The 9,095-nt window shown below is 45.0% G+C and overlaps 1 non-coding gene across 1 annotated transcript; it reads left to right on the top strand.

Annotated features, from left to right (window-relative positions):
• The first annotated feature begins 8,664 nt into the window (after positions 1 to 8,664).
• On the top strand, positions 8,665 to 8,764 carry LOC128573241 (small nucleolar RNA U13). The gene has a single exon (XR_008376395.1). It is a non-coding gene; the product is annotated as a small nucleolar RNA U13 (small nucleolar RNA).
• The last annotated feature ends 331 nt before the right edge of the window (positions 8,765 to 9,095 follow it).

The raw sequence follows: 9,095 nt of genomic DNA, 5'->3' as shown, positions 1-9,095 counted from the left end.
TGCTCTGCTGAGATCATTTAATTCTGCTGCTCATTCCAGGGATGAGCGCATCCAACCACCTGCCCACACAGGGCAGGCCACAAACTCAGAAGAGAGAATAAGCTCAGGAAGCTTCCTAAGAAACTGGGTGACCTTGTTCAAAACCCCTAAACAGGACCTTTGCGGTGGAATCTATTGTATTTTGCTGTGTATAATGCATGCCCACGTATAATGTGCACCCACGTTTTTGGCCCAAACCTTCAGGAAAACACTCCTCATGAAAGTGGCCAGCTGTCAGCCAGGACAGACACATCTGGGGAGGACTAATGCTACCCTAGTAAATGTGTATCACATTTACTAGATCACACTAGTGATCACACTACCCTCCTGTAGCTACCTACTCTGTGAAGGCCGCCCCTTCCCTCTCTCCCAGGAGCCCTTCATTCCCTGCCACATCTGGGGTCTTGACCAAGATAGCTACACACCTGGCCAGTGGGGCGGGAGCTTCTGAAGCTACTTGGTCCAGGCAGCCAGGCACATCCCTGGAGCTTGCTTGGGGCTCCGGTTCCCTCCATGTGTATGGGCCTCAGCCCTTGGTCCTCATCCCACATGGCTGCAGCCCACCTCACCAGCCCCACCACTGCCTCCTCCCCTGATCACAGCCTGAGGCCACTGTGGTCCCCTCCCACTGGATCCCAGATCCTCCTGGACTGGACTGACCTGGTGTAGCCAGCATGCCCAGGCAGGAGATCACAGTGGCTCTGAAAGGCCTGCTGGGCTCCCCAGCTCCCTAGCCATACTTCCCATGTATAAAGTACAACCTTATTTTTCCCTGAAAAATTTGGGCAAAAAATGTGCATATTATACATAGCAAAATGCAGTATTTTCCCAAACCCACAATGTAAGATGCCCTAAGGCAGGTACAAAACACAAATCCTCAGCAGAGACTGCGAAGAGTTTCATTTTGACTTCTAGCTGGATGCCTGGAAAGGCAGGCAGTCAACGGTGAAACTCCTGGGAGTTTCGGGCATTGGAGAAAGAAATATTGCATCTGAAATTGTGGGCTTTCTCCAGTTGGCAATTTCAAAATGCAAAAAAGGGAGAACTTGAAAAGGGGAAGATGTTATAGCTGTTTAGGTCAGAAATGGTAATGTGCTCAGGCTGACTAATAGTTCTCAAGGCTCTGACCTCTGAGACAGTAAAAACTCTAAAGGCTGTGGAAAGTCAGCCCCAGGGAAAATGTCAGCATTTTCACTGCAATCTAGGGCAAAGGCCAAGGATCACCCCAAAGCTACACTAATGTGAACATTCAAGTTAGCTCACCAGAGAGAGGGCAGTGAATCACCAGGTTTTCAGACAAGCCACGGGCATTTCTTAAGCCAACAAAGTTTTGTTTTACTCATCAGGGTGAACCTGAAAGTCAACGTCATGGTACCCAATCTGAAACTGAAAAAATGAAGAAATAAAGAACTGCAAAGGGTTGACAAAGCATTGTTTTCTGCACATGACTGTTTGTCCAGCTGCCTGTGGGTAGATGGTATCATGGGGAGATTAAGTAACAAGCAAACAAGAGCTTTGAAATAGCACGACATGAAGGTGACGTATGCAGTCAGGCACAGCAAGCTAACCCCGCAAATGCACCAAAAGGTAGGCATAGAAAGGAAAAGTCTAGATGTTTTATGAGTTTGGGTTGACCTTGATCTTCTGATGTCCAGAACTTAATCCTCTTTCTGTCCAAAGAAAAATGAACGTGGCCCAAAACACCGTGCACCTGCCTGCTGAAGGCTGTCTAATCCTGAAAACAGAGGAAGGAGCTAAGCGAGAATGGAGCACAGTTCTCATGTTTGAAAAGCTGTCATGTGGCAGAGAATTAGATCATGCTCCGAGCAGGCACCAATGAGAAATGATGAAGGGAGATTTTAGCTTTCTAAATCTTCTAGGAATCAGACTTTTCTGAAATGGAAGGGACTGCCTAGTGAAGCAGAGCATTTCTGTGGCTGGGTGTGTTTAGCAGAAGCTAATACACGTTGTGAAGACTGCCAAGGCCCCATCTAATCCCAACAGAAAACACAGTTGAGAATTCTGCCTGTGCCTTCCTGAACACCAGCCATCAGACTTGGGCTATCTCAGTAGAATCCTCCCAATAAGTCTGGGACGCATTATTACTCCCATATTGCAGATGAAGAAACTGAGGTTCAGAGTGGCTAAATAATCTGCCTAAAGTTGCCCAACTGCTATCATATGCCTGTAGTCAAACTGGTTGCTTTGGCACCAAAGCCAGTGATTTTTTTCCCTCATATATGATATATCCTCCACTATGCTAAATGAGGCATTCATCCCTGAACCCTAGAAAGAAAAGGTGTTTATTTTGAAATGTTATCAAAACCCCATTTTCCTAGAGCCTGAAATAAAATGCTCTCAAGTGTAAAACCTAATTATTCCCCATCTGACAGTGCACCCATGGGCCTCTCTGCTGGAAATTCCTTGGTTTCCTAGTTAACAAAAAGAGATAGAATTAAGGGGCTCTTTCTGAAACTTCTACTGGGAATTTTGAAAATTAAACTCAAGGCATTCTTACCATAAAATCAATACGACACTGTTTCCTGAACACCTGGCTTATTTGTTTTCTTTCAGCCCTGCACATTTGTTTCATTTTGTGTCTCAAACTATGATCCAGGGACTCTGGATCCTTTTAGGTGGTCTGTAAAGTCAAAACAATTTTTATACAAATACGAATACACGGGGCAGAGCACGGTGGCTCACACCTGTAATCCCAGCACTCTGGGAGGCCAAGGCAAGTGTATTGCCTGAGCTCACAGGTTTGAGACCAGCCTGAGCCAGAGCAAGACCCCATTTCTAAAAAATAGCCAGGCATTGTGGCAGGCGCCTGTAGTCCCAGCTACGTGGGAGGCTGAGGCAAAAGAATTGCTTAAGAGTTTGAGGTTGCTGTGAGCTGTGATGCCACAGCACTCTACTGAGGGTAACAAAGTGAGATTCTGTCTCAAAAAAAAAAATTATATATGTATATATGAATATATTCTTTGATTTTTCCATTTTCATTCTTTTCTCTTGGTGATTTTTTTTCCAGAGGCTGTATGACTTAGGATACCACAACAGATAAAAGAAATAAGTAGAATTGAGGATTCTGCTGTCTTTTATGAAGCCAGCCATTTAAGAGATTTTAGAAATCATCAAATGATGTCACTTCTGCAGTACAATTTGTACTTCAGAAACTGGAGTTATTTTCATAAAAATTATTTATGCCGATATGAAATTATTTATTGCTGTCATTTTAAATAAATTAACACATTTTTTTGACCTTCTCGGTTTTCATTTCTGATGCCATACATAGCAACGGATATAATCACCATAAACAAGACCTTTCTGGGGTCCTCGATAAATCTTTAAAAGCATAATAGTGTATGTGACGTGTGTTCATGAGCTAAATATCAGTTTAATTAACAGCCATTAGTCTGAGTTTGGTTTGAATTTCATATGCCACAGAGATGTTTATCTGCCCTCTATCTCTTTTCTTGCCTTTTTTTGTTTTGTTTCTCTAGAGTCTTGCTATGTCACTCTGGGTAGAGGACAGTGGTGTCATCATAACTCACTGCAAACTCATACGCCTGGCTCAAGAGATCCTCCTGCCTCAGCCTTTTGAGTAGCTGGAATTACAGACACGTGCCATAGCACCTGGCTAATGTTTTTATTTTTTGTAGAGACAGGATCTCACTCTTGCTCAGGCTGATCGAGAACTCCTGAGCTCAAGTGATTCTCCTGCCTCAGCCTCCCAGAGTGCTAAGATTACAGATGTGAGCCACCACGCCCGGCCATCTGCCCTCTATTTCAAACTGTAATGTCTACCTTATAGACATTCCTTTAATAGCTTTAAGGAATCTGAAGCTTCCCAGCCTGCCAGCTGGGCTCAGCCCAGGTTCCCTGATAGAATGGCAACCCAGAGGCCTGGCCTTCTTGTCATTGTCCTGAGAGTTCTCAGTTTTACAGATGATACTGACTTTTGAAAGTTGTAGCTTTATTACTTAAGCCTGTATCCCCTTTATCTCATCAGTATCTCCCTGTGATTTTGGCTTCTTGGTCACCTAAAGAATATACAATTTTAATTATAAAAGCATTATCACTGATGTTTTTTGCGATTCTACATATTATTGCCAAGAACTACAACAGAGGCTGGGCGTGGTGGCTTACACCTGTAATTGTAGCACTCTGGGAAACCAAGGCGGGTGGATTGCCTGAGCTCAGGAGTTTGAGACCAGCCCGAGCAAGAGTAAGACCCTGTCTCCACTAAAAATAGAAAAACTGAAGCAAAAATGTTACCCGTCTCTGCATATTGGCTGTCACTGTCAGCCAATATGCAGAGACGAGGCTAGGTTCACTAAACTTGGTCAGAAGGCCAGGATTCTGGAGAACAGTGAGAATAGCCTCTCCAAAGACTGTTCTGTTCTTCTGTTTCCAACATTACAGTTGTATACATTTAAGTGCAAAGTGAAGACCGAGTTAACCCTTATCTTAAATAATCAGCCGAACCCATGACTCAAACAATAAACAGCATTCTAATTTAAAAGTTAATCAGTCCACCAAAACTAATCAGTCCACCAAAACTACTCAAGATAGGCATCTTTAGGGTATCTAAATTTATAAACCAGTAAGGATGGAAGGCAGGGGCGAAGGTCAGACAGGACCTAAACCAGCGAGACCAGCTGTATCATGTCTTTTTCACTATATGTGCTTTCAAGAGGATCTCGTGAGACCAAGAGTTTGAGGCTTCTGTGAGCTATGACACCGTGGGACTCTACCCAGTGTGACAGAGTGAGATTCTGTTTCAAAAAAAATAAAAAAACTATGACAGGTCTGAGATTGTACCCTACTTACAAGCTATCAATTTAGCCTGACACAGTTTCATAAAAACTGACAGAAGACTTGAGACTCCTGGGTCAGAAACAAAGAACTTCATTACTCACAATAACAGCAGTAGCTAGAGTGTCAGAGTTTCAGCCACTTTCCTGCACTCTGGGTTCTACAGGGAAGTTGAAGAGTCAGGTGATGCCTGTACACATACTAGGCTGCCTCAGAGGAGAAGAACATTGAGCTTAGGGAACTCAAATCCCTCCTAAGAGCATAAACCTGCCTGACTTTTGGCCCAGAAGAAAACAGTATCGTCATTATACTGGAACACACAAACCTGTCCTTTGCTCCTGAACGGGATGCTATCTCAGTTTTCCAAGGCTGTCTGCTCTATAACCGTCCTTGAATAATGGTCCACAATAAAGAAAATTAGCATCTATGCGAACAGGACATACAGAAATTCAAGATACCACAGAGAACTGTCTACCAAAATCTCCTCCTTCCATTTAAACCCAGTTTTGGATGCAAATTTATACCATTTTAATTTCTGTGATAATTGATAAAGCTTAAAGAATATATGATATTAGGGGGGGAGCCTGTGGCTCAGTGAGTAGGGCACCAGCCCCATATACTGAGGGTTGCGGGTTCAGACCTGGCCCCAGCCAAACTGAAAAAAAAAAAAAAAGAATATATGATATTTATCTTGGTCTGGGGCAGAGCCTGTAGCTCAGTGAGTAGGGCGCCAGCCCCATATACCGAGGGTGGCGGGTTTGAATCCAGCCCCGGTCAAACTGCAACAAAAAAATAGCCGGGCGTTGTGGTGGGAGCCTATAGTCCCAGCTACTCAGGAGGCTGAGGCAAGAGAATCACCTAAGCCCTAAGAGCTGGAGATTGCTGTGAGCTGTGATGCCACAGCACTCTACTGAGGGTGACAAAGTAAGACTCTGTCTCCAAAAATATAAAAAAATAAAAATAAACCTTGGTTGACTTTTTCTGGTCTTATTAACAGGCTATAACCCCTTCCTATCCATATATTCAGACATTACTACCCTTTGTCAGAGTTCTCTGGGGCTTTTTCTTCCCTTTCACCCAAACATCACCCAAGGTAGATATTTAGATACTCTTGATGCATCCACAAAAAAATACAGAAAAAAATTCAATATCAGCGATATCAAAGTAAAAACTAAAAGAAGCTAAAGAAAAATCCATTGTCAGAAGGGACAGTCTTACTTTTGTGTACAGAATTTTTCACCTAAAACAAAGAAATAAGACATTCGATCTAATCTTTACCTTTAATATCTATTTAAATTTCTAGAAGCACACCAAAGAAATTGTTACTGGACAAAGAGGGTCCAGCCACCTGTCACTGTTAGCCAATACGCAGAGACGGGGATAGGTCCACCAAACTTTATTTGTCAGAAGGCCAGTGATTCTGGAGACCAGTGAGAGTAGCCTCTCCAAGACTATTTTCTTCTTCTGTACAAAGAATTTCAGGTTTATACATAATGGTTCACCGTAAAGATCACAAGAGCCCTTATTTTAAATAATCAACACAACTCAGTGACAATCTATTATGACATTTCTAATTCGAAAGTTAATTTCCTAACTCAATCTTCCTGAAGCAAAGACCACAATTACCTTTATTTTGAATAATAATAAGCACAACGCAGTAGCAATCTATTACAACATTTCCGATTTAAAAGTTAATTCCTGGCTCTGCACCTGTGGCTCAAGCGGCTAAGGCGCCAGCCACATACACCTGAGCTGGCGAGTTTGAATCCAGCCCGGGCCTGCCAAACAGCAATGACGGCTGCAACCAAAAAATAGCCAGGCATTGTGGCGGGGGCCTGTAGTCCCAGCTACTTGGGAGGCGGAGGCAGGAGAGTCGCTTGAGCCCAGGAGTTGGAGGTTGCTGTGAGGTGTGACGCCACGGCACTCTACCCAGGGCGACAGCTTGAGGCTCTGTCTCAAAAAAAAAAGTTAATTCAAGATGGACACCTTTTGGGTACGACTTACGTTTACAAAACAGTAAGAATGAGAGACAGGAGGTCTAAAATGACCAGACCAGCTGTGTCATGTCTGCCTTACCTGACAGGGCCAAGGGTGGGGACCCGCCCAAATAGAACCACCTGCCCAGGAAGGAATGAGTGTGCCAATCCCCACCCCTACCCCCAACTCTTACATTCCCGCCTGCCTTAACCCAAGTGCTGACTTCTTTTTTAAACTCAGCCCTCTCTCACCTAAGTGAATAAAGGCCGCGTTGCCCACACAGAACCTGGACTCCACTTCCTCTGGTTCATGTCTCGGAATAACCTCTCATTTCCAGTCCTTCCCCTCTTATTTTGGTGCCAGGAACCTGGGACGGGGATCCTGTGGATCCACTCACAACTAGGCAAACCACCAGAGGAAGGGTAACAGGGGACCCCTCTCTCCCCTGCCCAGAATTCATCCATTTAATAGTGAGGTGAGCATTCGTCTATAACCCCTCCCTTTCTGAGCCTTTTTAGCTTCTCTTCCCTGGTACCCTGGGCCTTCTAAACCTGGCGCCAGTCAGGGACTAACCTTGGGAGTCAGACTTGCCTGTCCAGTGCCTCGCGTGTGGGGACGCCCTGCCATGGGCCTGGACCACTCTTTTCAGGCTGGTTAAAGGTCCTTCAGGGATGCCTGGTAACCTCCCTGGCCCCAGCCTTGGCCACTTCCTTCTCCTCCCCCCTGTAAGTTCTTTTTTCATCCTTGCTTTGATCTTATTTATTTTCTTTATTTTTTTATTTATTTATTTATTTTTTTTTTTTTTTGTGGTTTTTGGCCGGGGCTAGGTTTGAACCCGCCATCTCCGGCATATGGGACGGCGCCCTACACCTTGAGCCACAGGCACCGCCCGATCTCATTTATTTTCTACCTCACACTACACAGTTTTTCACCATCCCCATCCATGAGCTCTCCTAACTCCTCTTTGCCTTCAGCTGGACCAACCCAGATTCCTCCACCAACCAACAACTGACCTGGACAGTTCTCCCACAAGGATTCAGATTCAGTCCTCATTACTTTGGTCAGGCACTTCAGGCTGCCTCCAGCAGTTAACTTTATCAAAAAATTCCACAGTTCTTTAGTACATAGATGACCTTCCCTTATGCAGCCCCTCCCCCACTGTCTTCTGGCAAGACACCATTCACTTACTCTCTTTCCTCCCCACCAAGGGGTATAGAGTGTCCCCTTCCAAAGTCCAGTTAACCTCTCCCTCTGTCCGATACTTCAGCATCTTCTTACAGGAACGAGAAAAACTCATCCCCCTAACCGCATTCAGGCTACCTCCTCCTTACTCCTTCCCCAAACAAAAAATGGCCTCCTCTCCTTCCTGCAGGTTCTAGGATATTTTAGAGCCTGGATTCCTAATTTCACAGCCTGGGCTAAACCTCTTAGACCAGCACCAGCTTTGGTCAAGTTCCTTCCTCTCCCTACAATCCTCTCAGTCCCAAGCACTCTCCCTCCATCTCCCTGATCCCTGCTATCCATTTTACCTCTCTGAGTCAGAACACCAAGGATGTGCAGTAGGGGTCCTAACACAGAAACCTCCCAATAATCCCCTCCCAATAGCATTCCTCTCAAAACAGAATGCACAGCCCTAGGCTGGCCCCCTTGCCTCCCAGCGGTGGCAGTCATGTCCCTCCTTTTCCTGGAGGCCCAGAAACTTACCTGCCATGCCCCCACATATCTACTTACCCTCACAATATTCCATCCCTTTTAAAACACCAACTTATCATCTTTATTTTTCCCACCTCCTTTACTCCAGCTCCTAATCCTCTTCATAGAAAATCCAGACCGATCCTTTTTTAGTTCATAAGCGAGATGATTGGGTTTTCATGCTCATGCGTGAGATGTGCCTCCCACAATGTTACGATGTCCGCACATTACCCGACTGACATGAAAAAAAAGAAAGAAAGAAAGAAAAGAAAAGAAAACCTGGACCTTCACTTTCTCCCTGGCCCTGCAAATAACCCTCAGCTCCATTAGCTGCCCTCCACTTCCATGACCTTCACCCTTTTCAGAACTCATTGTATGATTGCTGGCCTTTAACTGCAGTGACGCTACACCCTTTCCCCAACATCTCCCTCTTTCCTTCACCTAACCCGGAAGACACCTGGTTTATCCACTGCAGTTCTTCTAAGCTCACTCCATGGCCAAGGCAGGCGTTGCTGTTGGGTCTTCGCCCCACATTATCACCTCCATTATTCTGTCCCCCTCCACACACCGCC

This window comes from Nycticebus coucang, chromosome 20 (genome assembly GCF_027406575.1).
Source record: "Nycticebus coucang isolate mNycCou1 chromosome 20, mNycCou1.pri, whole genome shotgun sequence".
Taxonomy (NCBI): domain Eukaryota; kingdom Metazoa; phylum Chordata; class Mammalia; order Primates; family Lorisidae; genus Nycticebus; species Nycticebus coucang.
The sequence above is the reverse complement of the archived record's forward strand: the minus strand, read 5'-3'. Positions and strand labels throughout refer to the sequence as shown.